At 47.4% G+C, this 14,243-nt stretch overlaps 1 long non-coding RNA gene across 1 annotated transcript in view; it reads right to left on the reverse strand.

The window, feature by feature from the left end:
- LOC126490188 (uncharacterized) overlaps nucleotides 1–12,471 on the reverse strand; it is a 33,132-nt gene extending 20,661 nt beyond the window's left edge. The window contains exon 1 of the long non-coding RNA XR_007589131.1: nucleotides 12,136–12,471. This is a non-coding gene — a long non-coding RNA (uncharacterized lncRNA). The remainder of the gene's footprint in view (nucleotides 1–12,135) is intronic.
- Nucleotides 12,472–14,243: the final 1,772 nt, after the last annotated feature.

A 14,243-nucleotide genomic window follows, 5' to 3' on the forward strand; every position in this document is an offset into this window, starting at 1 on the left:
TACTTGACTGAACTCTAACTGCAGCCAGAAAGTAGACAAGGTTGACTCGAAGTGACTTGTTATTGTGGGGAGCCACATTTCACTGTCTTTGTCACTGTCCCAGATTTTAGGGAAAGACTCTCCAGCTATGTGCTGACTGTACAGCAGAGGACAACACACTCTGGATGTTACAAAGTGGCCTTTCCAGCATCACATACAGCAGGTGTGGCTTGGCAGGTGGTCCCCTAGATCCTGGCTGGACGAACCCTGCTAGCCCAGACTGGTCCTTCTCCCCCACAGCCCACTTCTTCTCCTTTGACATCCCAGATGCTGACCTCATGGTTCTCCTACTCATTTCCTTTCTCTGTATTGTTGTAAAGGGTTTTCTGTTTTGAAATTTCAAGTAGCATGTGGTTTTACAGGGAAGAAAATGAGCAGAAAGTGCTGAGTATTTCTCTTTCTAGACAAATAAATTAAAATTTTAGTCAATTGATAAAAAAACCATTAAGTCGATAGCTCAAAAGGATATGTCAGGAGAAAGGTCCCTTTTGATGGCACCTGGAGAATGGTGCTACATAACCCCCTCCCCAGCACCCCAATTATTAATGTCTTGCTCTTTGTGGGTCATCTGTTAGCTAACAGTGTGATGTTCATTTGGAGAAATGACTTGTTCCCACCATCACACAAGACACTTTCTTGACCTGAAATCCTGCTGGTCTCTTTTCTTACCCAGGATTAGACAGTCTCCAAGTCCTGTCCGTGGACATTTGCCCCCCCTGCTCTATTCTCTCCCTGGAATAATTCTGACCCTTCTCCTTCTCCTTTGAGGCAAAGGCCATGAGAGGAAGGAGAAGGCGAGACAGGTTGGAGGCACGTCTGTGAGGGGCTCAGACTCCCTGGCTGCAGGAATCTATCTTCAAGTCCTCCGACCCATACAAGGCAAATGGCAAAAGTAATGACCTGGTGAGCTGGCAGCCACGCACACAGAAGCCCTTCTTTGTAGTCAATCTGGGAAAGTCCTTGCTCTCTTTCCTCACATCAAACAGGTCTTCCCCTCCCCACCCCCTCTGCCGCCTTTGATGTCTTTCCTCCTGACATGGGTCTTGGTGCTGGTGGGAAGACAGTCAGGATCAGACCAGATTTGCTGATCACCCACAGAGTGATGGAGCTTATTGTCTGAGGTCAAAGTTCAAAGAACTCATTACAAGTTTCTTTTCAAATATAAAGCCATCATTCTAATTAAAAATTCACAGGGCTAAGAATCACCAGAAGTCTCCCCTCAAATAGCTCATGGGGCAGTGTGGAGAAGTCCAGGGGAGTCACTGATGAGCCAGTGATGTGGTGCCAAGCTCCATGAAACCCTGGGGCTCTAGGCTGCTTCTCCATCTCTCTAGCTGTCCCCGCCCCTCCTGTTTCTGATCTTCACCTTCAAGTCTACACAATGACTGCTCGCACTCCAGACACCATGAGCTCTGTCTATGGAAACTAGGTCAAAGTGAAGGCTGAGAGGCATGTGCCCAGTGAGACTGTCCTTCCTTAAAAAAGAAAAGAAACAAATTTGCCTGGAAATTTCATCCTGTTGATTTCTGCTCTTGTCTCATTGGAGAGAGTGGTGCCATCAGGCAACCTGAGGTGCCAGGGAGCCATTGTAACGTGACCACAATGCTGTGCTGAGAAAAACTTGAGAACCGTAGGAAAGGAAGACTGAAACAAGCCGGCCACACCTCCATCAGCTCTGGGGAAGTCCCACGTGGCAGGTCACTGGGGCATTCCAACTGCTAGCACTGACAAGCTAGCCATGGAGTGCACTCTTGCAGGAGTCCAGGCTAGCTCACCACACAGACAGTTGCAGCCCAGCTCAGCTACATGCACCCAGCTAACCCTCCTGGATTTGTCTTGTCTGTTCAACATGCTATAACGATGCCATAGACTCAGGCCATGGCTGTGGCTCAGTGGACGAGTACTTGCCTAGCGTTCTTCGGGCCTTGTGTTTGATCCCCAGAACAGAAAAAAAAAATGGAATGTTTGAGGCTGGTCTTGGTTACATGCTATTCCTTAAAAAAGAGGTGAGGGTAGAAAGAAGGAAAGAAGGGGGAAATGAGAAAGGAGAGAGAAAGAGAGACAGAAAGGTTTGCTTATATCCGGTGACTTAAACAGAGCAGGAAAGTTATTTCTCAGAGCTCTGGAGTCTGAAAAGTTCAAGATCACGATGGTATCAGGGTCTAGTGAAGGTCCGCCTTATGGCCCATAAATGATTATCCTATTGCTGTCTCCTCACGTGGCAGAAAGAGCAAGAGAACTCTACAAAGTCTTCTCTATAAGGACACTAACCTGGATCATAAGGACCTATGCTCCTGGCCTACTCATTCCCCAAACTTCACCTCCTCAAACCACCACGCTGAAGGCTAGAAGTTCACCATACAAACTTCAGGGCGACTCAGACATTCAGACCACGACAATCAATCCCTTACACTCAGAAACAGTATGAGCTCATAAATGATTATTGATGCTTTCATTAAATCTGGAGATAATCTGTTGCATACATCAACGGAAAGCAAATACAGAAAACGAGAAGGGAGAACGGAAAAGAATACAGACTGGGCAACCGGCTCCACCCATGACAAGGAAGACAGATTTCGTTTCCCATCAGAGGGAGAGTGCAAACTTTAGCAGAGGAAATAATCCTTCAGGGAAGGATACATGCACAGATGTTTGCCAGAAGGAAAGCACGTGGGAAAGCTCCAGTGGATCAGAAGGGAACCTGTGCAATCACAATTCGAAGACCAACAGGCAGGGAGGAGTCTGTGAGCTGTAGAGAGCACCAAAGCCTCCATCTTACTTCACCCTCTTAGTGACCACACAGGCATCAGGGGGAACAACATACGGGGAGAAAAACGATTGGAAGGAATTGGAGAATTTGAAAGAGCTGGACCACAGAGGTCTTCAAGTCCTTTATAGAAGCTTTGGGTTTTGTCTCACAAATGATGAAGAACTATTGTAGCTCTCCGAAGGGATGACCGTGGTCTGGTACATTTTTAAAAGATCACATGAACCATAAACTAGGTGAACTTCCTGTATCATTTGAAAGAGGATTCTGCTTACACATTTACACATGCAGTCATGGGCAGCCACACAGCATTTAGCTACTTCTCACAAGTTTCAAAAACGACCAAAGTTTTCTGTACCATGTTATCTAAAACACAAGTTGCAGGCCATGAGTAGAGCATGGCTGGCTGGCAAGAGAGTTCAGCCTGGATCGGACTCTGTCCTTAGGAAGTGCTTTGCCCCCCTGAACCTCAGAGCCATGGTGAGGATTAGAAGTAACCTGATGAAGATGACAGACAAAGCCCTGCTGGGCCCCACTGTCCTCGGAAAACTGCTCTCTCAGCACTTAAGACAGTGGTCGACAGTGTAACCCTCTTTACCAGCAAGAAATCTGAAAGACGTAGGCAGAGCCAGGGTTTGAAGCTGGGCATCCCGATTGTCAGCCCAGTGCTGCTCCATTCAGACATGATACACAGCCAAGACATTGCATGGTGGCTTGTTCCAGGTCCCAAAAATAAGAGTTGAGAAACCTCAGTGAAAAATAAAATGCAGAGACAAGATGAGACCTGAGGAGTATTTCACCAGCAGCTGGGCATGCTTCATCCCCCTGCTGTCAATCCAGCTTGCCTGCATCCCCTCTGGCAGCATGCCTTGAGCCACGAGCGGAAGTTGTACTTATGCCTCTGTGAATAGCCACTTGGCTGTTCCATGAATGGGAAGCCCTTGGTTTTGTCACAAGGCATGTGTGCACTATTCTCATTTTGAAAAAAAAATGTAGCTCTCTTTTGTGCTGGTTATTGAGTCTGTCCAGATCAAGAATCAAGAGTCTAAGCCCTGGAGAAGTTTAGACTAGTGGAGAGACAGTATTTGAACAAGCAGTTGTCTTAACAGAGAGCAAGTCTCCCCGGGGGGCCGCACAGTCTCCCCGGGAGTGCACAGTCTCCCCTGAGAGGACAGACAGTAACCACTCAGTTCGTTTCACAGCGGCCATAAAGAGATGGATGCTCCCAAGGTTTTAGGGAGGGCAAACCCTTGAACTGGGTTTTCAAAGATGAGTAGAAGCTTACCAGAAGGAAAGGCAAAGGAGCCAAAGGAGATTAGCATGATGGCAAGGGTCCATAGGCTGCGTGGGAAAATTAAAGAACTTGGGTCTTGCAAGCAAAAAGGGTGCCCAGTCAAGCTTGGCAAGAGGCAAAGCTGGAAAGATAAGCTGAGGCTGTGGTGTAGGGAGAGAGATAAGTTAGGCTGGGATTGGAAGGCCTTGGAAAGCATGGGAGATGTTTGCACGCTCTGAGCTCACCATCAGGTGACGCTCAGGGTGGTTCCTTGAACGTCAAGCCTCCTCTCGCAGTCCTGAGTATTCTCAAGCTGCCAGCTCCACAAGGCACGCAGACTAACCACTTTATTGGACACCGAGTCTGGCCCCCGGAGGAAGCACTGGAGTACAGTGAGACACAACACGTATAAACTGCGTCATCGGGAGACATTTAATCTGGGCCGAATCCATTTGGTCACGAGGGTGATTTATCAGGATGCAAACACACTGCCAACATATGGGAGGGGGTGGCTCCTGGAGTTGATTTACATGCCCAGCAGAACACTAACATCACTGCGGGGCTCTCTGGAGCCAGCACAGCTCCTGGGCCGCTCACAGTCCGCCCCCCCCTCCACGCACCCCACCAGTCTCTAACAGTGGAGCCTCACCTTTCGGACCACCCCACTGGCGACGCCAACCAACCAGAAAGGGTCTGGGTCGGTGGAAGTTGTTGCAAGTTCCCTTAGTGACACCAACGAGACTTAAATTGTGCACAGTGACCTCATCTAGGGGCCACCTGGGCGTTCTTGGAGACACTGGGCGCCACTGGGACTGAAGAAATTAATCACCTGCAGTTTCTAGGCCCAGGAAACTTCACGGCTCCCATGGTTCAAGGAACATCCTGCCTAAATATTATTCTGCACCAGGCGTTTACAGCTTTCTCGGTTGCCTCTGGATTCTGGCTCCGGGCTCCCACCACACTCTGGGGGAGGAAATCCCCGAGTGCCCCCATCATCCCATCCAGCTTCTCAGGTGACATCAGCTCCAGCCAAGGAGCATCCCAATCTCCCTAGCAATGGAGCTTCTGGCCACCAGGGAGACACATTAGACTCTCGGGGCAGGACCCGGCATTGTTTTGTAACATAAACGCTTTGCACCCAGGCTGAATGAGTCAAGGGGAGTTGATGTGGAGTCGGGATGGTCCCTATCGCGCTGTTATTGTAGCCTCCCGCTCTTCCTCCTGATTACAGAGCTCAACATAATCTACGGCCACTGGGTGATAAACCCGCTGCACTCAATTTATAAGCAAACTATCCCTGTCTTTTTTTAGGCACTTATCTCCTCCAGCAGTCAAAGGAAAACTGTATTTAGTGTCTCCCTGGCGTCTAACCCCCTCTTCCCTCCTCTCCTCCTTCTTCTCTTTTGACACAAGAGAGGCAGATTTTATGTTGGGTAAAGGAGCAGATTTTAGCTTCTTCCTGAATCGTAACAAACCGCTTTCTACCAAAGAGCAGGCTGAGCATCCGGGACTGGTTGAAGGAATCAGAGTGTGGGCAGGGCTGACTGGAGGCAGGGTCCTCATGTGGCCTACTGAGGCTGTGTCTGGAAGCCCAAGCCACAGGGGAGAGAAACAGTCATTGGGAAATAAAATGGCAAGGGGGCTAAGGACCAATGGCAGGCCTGTCTTACAGTGCCCAGCGCTTTTCCCAGGATCAGTACCAGTGATGCCATAGCAAAGCTGCTGCGTTTATACAGCATCTTCACAACATTCCATGACATCCCTGTAATGATCCCTTAAGGCTGTTGAGATAAGAACTACTGTTTTTAGATGAGGAAATGCGGGTAAGCAGGGGGGTGAGAAGGGTAGGGGTGGGAAAGTGGAGGGAGAGGATGGGGGGGGTGAAGGGTGTTCTGATGTTTTCCTGGTAGTATTTCTTCATCTTGGGCAAAACCACTTGCACTCCACATAGGAGCCCACACAGCCTCCCCCAGCACTGGAAGGACTCAAGTGGAAACACAGAATAGCAACCCAAACTTTTATCTACGGAATTATTTATTGTATTATTCCTGTATAGATGTGGTTAATTGCTACTGAGAAAATAATCTTAGCATTCTAGAAAAGAAAAAAAAAACTACTTAGAAGTGCAAAAGAAAAACTTTCTTTTAATGTAATGTTTTCCATACCCCACTTTTAGAGAGGTCAGGGGATTCCAAACACAAACTGACTGAACAGCTGCTCAGTTCTCTTCCCAAACTTGTTGTGGTTCCTGCTGGGACAGGGAGCTTACAGCGCTGTGTTCCTGATGGTACAGGAGAGAGGTGTTACTGAGGAAAATCTGCATCAGGGGCTTACAAACAGGAGTTTTCTGTTTCAATGTATTACATTTGATCTATTTATATACGTCTCTCTGTGTGTGTATACATGCGTGTGTATACACGCATGCTTGCATGCTTAGGTGCGGCCAAGCACATGCTGTCACACATGTATGGATGTTGGAGGACATACAGGACTCAGTCCTCTCCTTCTACCACGTGGGCTTCCAGGACTGAGTTTGTGTCACCAGACTTCTCAGCTAGGACCTTTACCCGTTGAGGACTCTCACTGACTTCAAAGGGAATTTTTAACTACAAATTCAAAGGAGTAGCGTTTCTCATTTCCCATGTGTTCTGGACAGTGGAGGATTCCTGTGCAGGACTCAGCTGGCTTCCCACATACTTCTCAGAGCAAAGCACACTGGCCACACAGGATGAGATCATCTGCCTATCAGCCTGATGGATTTTTAAAGATGAGACCCCTCCTTTATCCCAAAAAAGTCTGAAGCACGATTAATAAACACTCAGAGACAGAAATTAGGGTTCAACCTGAAGGTCAGAAAAACAAAACAGCCAACCACTGACTCTTACCTCTACCTCAGTACGAAATGGCGATCCTGCCTCCAGGAATCTCAGAATAAGACTGTGTGTGAGAATTGTCTCCTCTTGTTTTATATTCCTCTCTAGTTCTGGGATTAAGGGCGTACACCACTACTGCCTAGTTTCTATGGCAAGCTAGTGCGGCTACTGGGATTAAAGGTGTGTGCCATTGCTGCCTGGTCTGTAAGGCTGGCCAGTGTGGCTGTTTTGCTTTTCTGATCTTCAGGTAAGCTTTATTTATTAAAATGCCACTACTTCACCAGAAGTGTTGTGACCACACTATGTCCCTCTCCATGTTTTTAGTTCTGGCCAGGCTCATGTCTAAAGGAGCATCTTCTAGAATGAGGATTGTTCTGGAAAGCAATGCATGGTGCAGACCTAGTGAGAAGCAGGCAAACAAAGCAGGGACATGTTGCAGATGTTTGTGGTGCTTGGTGAGTGTGTATCAGATGGAAGGCAGAGACAGGCAAGGCTTTGGAATGTGGGGGGCATGTCATGTGACCTCCAAACAGAAGACATCACTGGAGCTTAGACAAAAGCTTTAGTTAGTCCTCATGAGTGAGAAGAACTGGTTGTGGCCCTAGGAGCAGAGGACAAGGTTCTATTTGAGGATCGTATGCACGGCCACATGGGAACAAAGTACCCAGGCAATAAATGTCATGTCAACAGCAAAGGCCTACAGGACCAGCACTCACCATGTGTGTGACAGTGTAGGTCATGAAAGGGTTTATGGCGAGGGTGACCCATGGAGGAGAAACTTGAAGAATCGCTCTAGGTAAGAGGGGGCTTTAGTCTTGAAGGAATACTTAGAGTAAAACTAAGGAGGTTGTCATGGGTAGATCAGTGGTCCCCTGAACCATATGACACACACCTCATCCCTGGTGTAATGTGTACGTATTTGGAAAAAGGATCTTTTTGGGCGTTATTAGGTTGTGTATCTTAAGTTTAGACCTTACTGGATAACCAAGGTGAGTACCAAATCCAATGACAAGTGTCACACAGAGAACAGGGACAGGCCTTGGCACAGTGGAGAAGCCATCAGAGACTAAAAGAGCTTGCAAAATGATGTGGCTCCACCAGTTCCTTGATATTGGCACCCAGAACTCTGAGGGATAAATTTCAGGACCCTAGCTCTAAGAACTGGCTGCTGTGGCCACAGCTCCTGGCAGAGCTGTAGGAGCATTATCCTCTGCAAGCTCTCCTTGTCCCCAGACCCATTTCTTACCCTTGTTCTGTTCTCAAAACTGGATGGACACCTGCCATATGTACCTTCACATGGAGTGGCCTCTGTGTACATTTGTGTCTGACTCTCTTTTCCTATGAGAATGCCACCTGTGTTAGATTGGAGCCCATGCTAAAGAAATCATCTTGACTAATTATCAGCTATAAGAAGAGCGTGTGTCCAAATACTGTCACATTCTAAGACATAAAGTTTTAAGAATGAGCATGGGAATTCTGGGAGACATAGCCCAGACAATACCTAGACTTATGCAGTAGTGGAAGATTGGGAGATGGTGAAAACCAAAACACGTCCAGGGGGAATGAGAGCAGCAGTTTCACAAGAGAAGATGGGATCCAGTGAGCTGGTAGGGGGGAGGAGCACTGGGTCGAGGCTGCAAGATGCTGGGTGGAAGTCAAAATCCGTAACAAGGGGAAGATGCCAGGGTGAGGCATAGGGAAAGGAAAAAAATGTGTCTTCTAGGAATCCAGTAGGGAGAGAACAAGACTAGCTTCTAAGCGCGTGTGAGAAACCTCAGAAGCTTCCAGGAGGCTCAAGCTGAGGATCTGGTGACTGGGAAAAAAAATGTCAAAAGTAGAAAGGTGTCCATGCCAGGCATTGAATCCCAGCTAGTTGGAAGGCTAAGACAAGAGGATCACAGGTGAAGGCTCTCCTGGGTTACACAGAAAAACCCTGTCTATAATACATATATAGTTAGGGGTACAGTGATATATATATATATATATAGATCAATGGTAGACTGATTACCTAGCATGCTCAAGAGCCTAGGTTAAATCTGTAATATAAGAAAGAAGAAGGAGGAGGAGGAGGAAGAGGAGGAGGAGGAGGGGAAGGAAGAAGAAGAAGAAGAAGAAGAAGAAGAAGAAGAAGAAGAAGAAGAAGAAGAAGAAGAAGAAGAAGAAGAAGAAGAAGGGGGTTTCATCATTTATGCAAGTCTATGAGTATCCACAGGGAGATGAAGCCCCTAAACTGAAAGTTTGTACATTTTGAAAGGAATTAAGTTCTTCCCACAGCCTAACCCTCCACATGACAACACAAACATACACACTTGGCCTCTGGTCTTCTTTATGTTGTGTCCCTGTGAAAACAAAACTCAGGCTTGCAAAAGGTCACTGCAGGAAAGGGAGGCCTCTAAGAGAGGCAACAAGCTGGCTAGGAGCCATGCCTGTGTGTTAGCCACACACAGCCTGCAGCCCCATTAGGGCCGTGGTCCCAGGGACCGTACACACGTGCTTCTGCAGATGAGCCTCCATTTATTAATGCAACGCTCTGCAGGGTGCGGTGCCGTAAATTGTAATGGGTGAAATTTATAAACTGAGATAGTACTTGCAGGAGGTCCCGTGACTTGTAATTCTCTGGACCTGACAAACGAACGCCTTTGAGCAGGGACAGCTTTAGCAGAGGGGGAGAAATACATCAGCCGGCTGAGCTGTGCTAAGAAAGCAAGCAGTTTTATTGGTCTATGGATCTGGAGAGAGGTTGATTAAGTCAGGTTTGGAATCCCCCATGGTTGTTTTACAAGGTGCTTTATCCCGGAGACCAACTGCGCTCCCCCCATATTACCATAACCTCCATGGAACAGTGAGGAGTGAGTTACATGGTATTTAGGATGGGAAACAAAAATATATCTCTTCATGGTCCTGGAACAAGGTGAGTGTGACATCCTAGGAGGCCCCTGGGTGCCAAAGCCTATATTAGAGGAAGTTCACAGGTGGCTTTCCACAACAGTGATAAAAGTCCTTGATCACTTGAAGGAAAAAAAAAAAAAAACAAAGCCAAAAATGCCTTGAGTTGCTGAGCCCATTTTATGAGAATATATTTAGAATAAGTAGGACTGGCCAGAGGTTAGCTTGTTAGATCACAGAAGTCTGGGCTTACTTGGCAAGCTGGGGGAAAACCCCAGAATGCAACGGGCAGCAGTTAAACAGCAGACACTAGAACAAACTGCTTTTAATTATATTTATGTCCTAAGAGAATCAATTTGCTATCAAATAACTAATGTGCTAATTATATCCACTGGCCTGTTGGTTGAAGCAAGTCCCCCAAAGACTTCATTGGAGGAAACAGTTTGGTTTTGTAGAATAGTTAGACGTTATAAAACAGAGCCTTCAAAAGCCAGATAGTCAAAGTTTGTCTTCCTTCCAATTACCAGAAAGGAACTATTAAATTCAGAAATGTATTTGTTAAAAAAAAATCAGACAGGGAAGAGCAGAGTTCCAATTAAGCGGAAGGCAGGGGAACCAACACCGGATGACCTCTCTGCTCCGAGGAGTGGGCTCGGGGTTTCAGGGTCCTCCAGAAGATCCTATCGTCGGGCTTCAGGGTCAAGAACACCGTTCAGGGCACGTCCCCACCTTGCTGTAGTCTCACAGCAGTGGTTAGAAAAGGCAGGAATTAAGTGACCTTCCGTGTCCCCAGCCTCTGCCTGAAGACACAGATTTCCTCGGCTCCTAAACTTGATCAGTGTCTACCGCATTCTCCATCACACGATGTCTCCACAGACAGGGACACTTGATTGGTCCTCCCCTCTGACCCCCATGAAGCAGAGCCTACAGGGACATGGGACCTTTACTAATTTCAGAAGCCGCTGTGCCAAGGTGGAGAAAGGCAGGGCAGAGTCTTGCTGTGGCAAAGACCTGAGCAATTTGTCGCAGCCACAGGAGACTTCCGAAATGTCTTTCCCAGAAGCTGTGCCTGCAGGAGCGTTTGTGTGGCGGCAGGGCACCTGCCTCGGAGCCCGGGACTATCCAGGCTCCCTGCCACAACGGGAGCAAGAACGTCAGGGGGTCGGGCACGTAAACCACAGCACTGGGATCTGACGCAGAACACAAATCCTGGAGATGTTCACTGCCGGAACTCTTGGTCTGAGCCAATCACCAAGATTCCTGCGGTAGAGGCAGGGTAAGAGCCGAACCTTTCCTTTCCTGTGGAGATGGATAGAGCTCACCCTACCCCACTTCACCCTGCCTACTCAGGCTGACGCTCCTGCGGTCTTTCACTCAGGAGCAGGGTTCAAGGGCTTTTTCCACCTAATCTCCCCCTGGAACCGAAATCTTCCTCTCTCGCCCTTAGTCTAGACCAGCACTGGAATAAGAATCCTAGAGCAGACTGTAAATCAGTGGTTTGCAGCAAAGTGGTTTGCTAACAGGCCCTGAGATTCAGGGATCAGTCATGAATGGGGTAGTCCAGTAGAGACGCCTCATTTTTCTAAGACTGGTGTTGAAAACCGGTGGCTGCTTCCCCAGAAAACGTTCCCAAGCCCCCCTGTGCAGGCTTTAGACAGATGCCCAACATCAGCTGACAGAGACACTTTAGCCCTAGCTCACCCCATGTACTTCCATCCCTGCCACCCCCCCCAAGGCATGCACCCTTCTTTGCCACTGGAATCCTGCATCCAGACACGTCCTAGCTTCCCATAAAACCCATTGTCTGACCAACAGGAAGAGCTGAGTTCCAGTTATTGGAGCAAACTGCTATCTCAGGAAAAGGCAAACCCGGGTGCTGTTTGAGGGAAAAAAGACAGATAAAGACCACTTCCCTCCAATGCAACAAGCCCCCGAGGAGCTGCCTGCGCTGAATCCGCTGCAGTCAGACCCCTGCCCTAGGACAGAAGAACATTCACAAGACTTTAAGATGTATGACCATCTGGGGACCCTAGGGGACTTGAGTTGAATACCATGAGAACTAGCTGGGCCAGTAGAGTTCGGCTTTCCTGCCTCACCTTGATGGGGCTAATGAAAAGCAGATCCTGAACTGCATACCTTCTATTTGGGGACACTCACTGGGAAATGACCACGGGGCCCTTAGACGTTCTTTGTTAAGGATGAAATACTCAAAGCTTTTCTCTTCACAAAGCCCTCCATGACAGTTATCTGCAGCTCTTCCCTCTCTTCCTGCTTTACTGTAAACAGTGAAACCGCACCTGGGTCTTCTGATTGCAGATCCTCTGCTGCTCCTGGTGCCTCACGAGGAGGGATGGAAGGGAAATGTCTGTCCATCTTGTCTGTCTTGTTTTGCAGGGGAAGGTGCCTTGATCAGTGTGCAATGGGGGCCAGGGAAGCTGTCAGCCCCACAAAGAATAATAAGTTTTCTCTTCCTCAGATTTGCTGTCTGTTGTTTTGAAGGGAAGTAGGGGCCAGATTTTAGGATCGCTTGGATTTGAAGAGATAACATTGATTATAGGCAGTTGTACTTTCTGATTAAAAAAAAAAATACATAGTTTCAAATAGTTCCATAATGAGTCACTACTGAGTAGTCAGAAATACATTTCCTGTCATTATTCTTTGGGACTTGAATTAATAACTGTATTAAAATGACTGCCTCAAGAATTTACTTTGAGCGTTAACAAAGTATCAAAATTGCTCAAGCAGTCTTTAGAGACATACTAGCAAAGAATTCAGTATCAAGAGGAGCATGTCCTCCACTTCCCCAAAGCAGTGGCAGCCCGGCACGGGAACACAGGTCAGATAAAAGTCTGTCAACAAGTATGCAGGACACAGGTCAAGGTTAATCCAGCCTCTTCTTCAGCAAAAAGCAGATACCACATGTCACTGATGCGTGTCACAAAGGCCTCGTCTAAACATTCAGTGAAGCTTCAAGATCTTAAAGGGGGGAAAAAAGCCAAGTTATCTTGGTGACATATCGGGCTGCCCTGCTGCTGAACTACTTTGTAAAGCTGGGTGTGCCTTGTAAGAAATCTGGAAAATGTGGTTGCGGACTACTAACCTTGCAGGGGCCCTGTGACAGTCACATCAGACTGTCCCTCAGCAACCACTATGTCAGCTCACAAAGAGATGAAAACCCTGTGGCTGGCGCAGTAGCTTCAGCAAGTTTGGGAGTTCAGCTAAGCTGAAAAAGGGAGAAAGGAAAGCAATGGACAGGTGAGAGGGACCAGAATCCCCTCCGCTTTTACATGTGACTCGAAATCTCTCCACCGTGGCTTCATACTCAGTCCTCGAACAAATTCTCGCATCACATCTTGTCTGCCCTCTCCGAGACACTTGCTGCCTTTTCTCCACCCTGGGGAAGAGGCCACCATTTTGTCTCAAAGGAATATCGCCTATTGTCTTCTCCAGATGAAGGAGAAAGAGACAGGGGTGTAGGAAAACAAAACCTGTCAGAGATAATAGGGCTTCCTGTAGGGCCGAAAGGAAAGGAGACCTGTAACCCCCAAGTGTGGAAGTTCTACCTTTCTGGTAGTGCTCTGGAGAGGTAGCAGGGACGGAGCCAGAAATCAGAGCTGGGGTAAAGCTTTGCAAAGAATCACTATAGCACCTCAGGGGTCCCCTGTATGATCAGAGGACCCCCCCAGGGCATATTTTGAATGAATGTCCAGGAGTTGGGAATGCCCCAGGAGACCTAAGGCTGAGTTTCAACCCAGCAAATTGACTATCACAGAAAACTAAAATTTAAGAAACAAAAGGAACATGCATTTCTTATGCCCTACCATGGCTGTGGAGCTTCCCTGCATTCTTTTCAGAACATTCTTTAAGATAGCTCTGCTTTCCATGGAGACTCCAGACTTTAGAATAAAGAGTTTTAAGGTTCAGCACAAGTTTTCTGAAATTACCCCCTTCCCTGTCCCCAGTCTACACCGGGAAATACCAGCCTGGCAGATACTTCCTCTGTAATCTGAAATTCAACCCTGAAATCCCCACTCCGCCCACAACACTTCCCAAAAAACCTGGAGCAGAAAAGGTTTTATCTTTCTATTATGCACACCATAAACACACCAAGAAAGAGAAACAAAACTTTACAACGAGCAAACACTGCAGAGTGTTAGCAGACATGAAGCCGTGCTGAGCCCTGCTTACCAACGAAGGCTCGCAGACATGCTATCTTTAAGACTGAAAAAAATGAGAATTAAATTTAAAAATTAAGAATTAATTAAATTAAGTTAAACTAGGATCTGTTAATAATCTTGTCAAAGATACCACACAAATACCCAGCAGAACTGGGATTAGAATCCAGCTCTGGGGCTGAGGGTCCATGGTCAGCATAGGTGAGGCTCCAGGTTCTCTGGGTGAAGAT

Source organism: Alexandromys fortis, unplaced genomic scaffold (genome assembly GCF_014885135.2).
Source record: "Alexandromys fortis isolate MF-2015 unplaced genomic scaffold, M_Fortis_MF-2015_v1.1 scaffold_204, whole genome shotgun sequence".
NCBI classification, from domain to species: domain Eukaryota; kingdom Metazoa; phylum Chordata; class Mammalia; order Rodentia; family Cricetidae; genus Alexandromys; species Alexandromys fortis.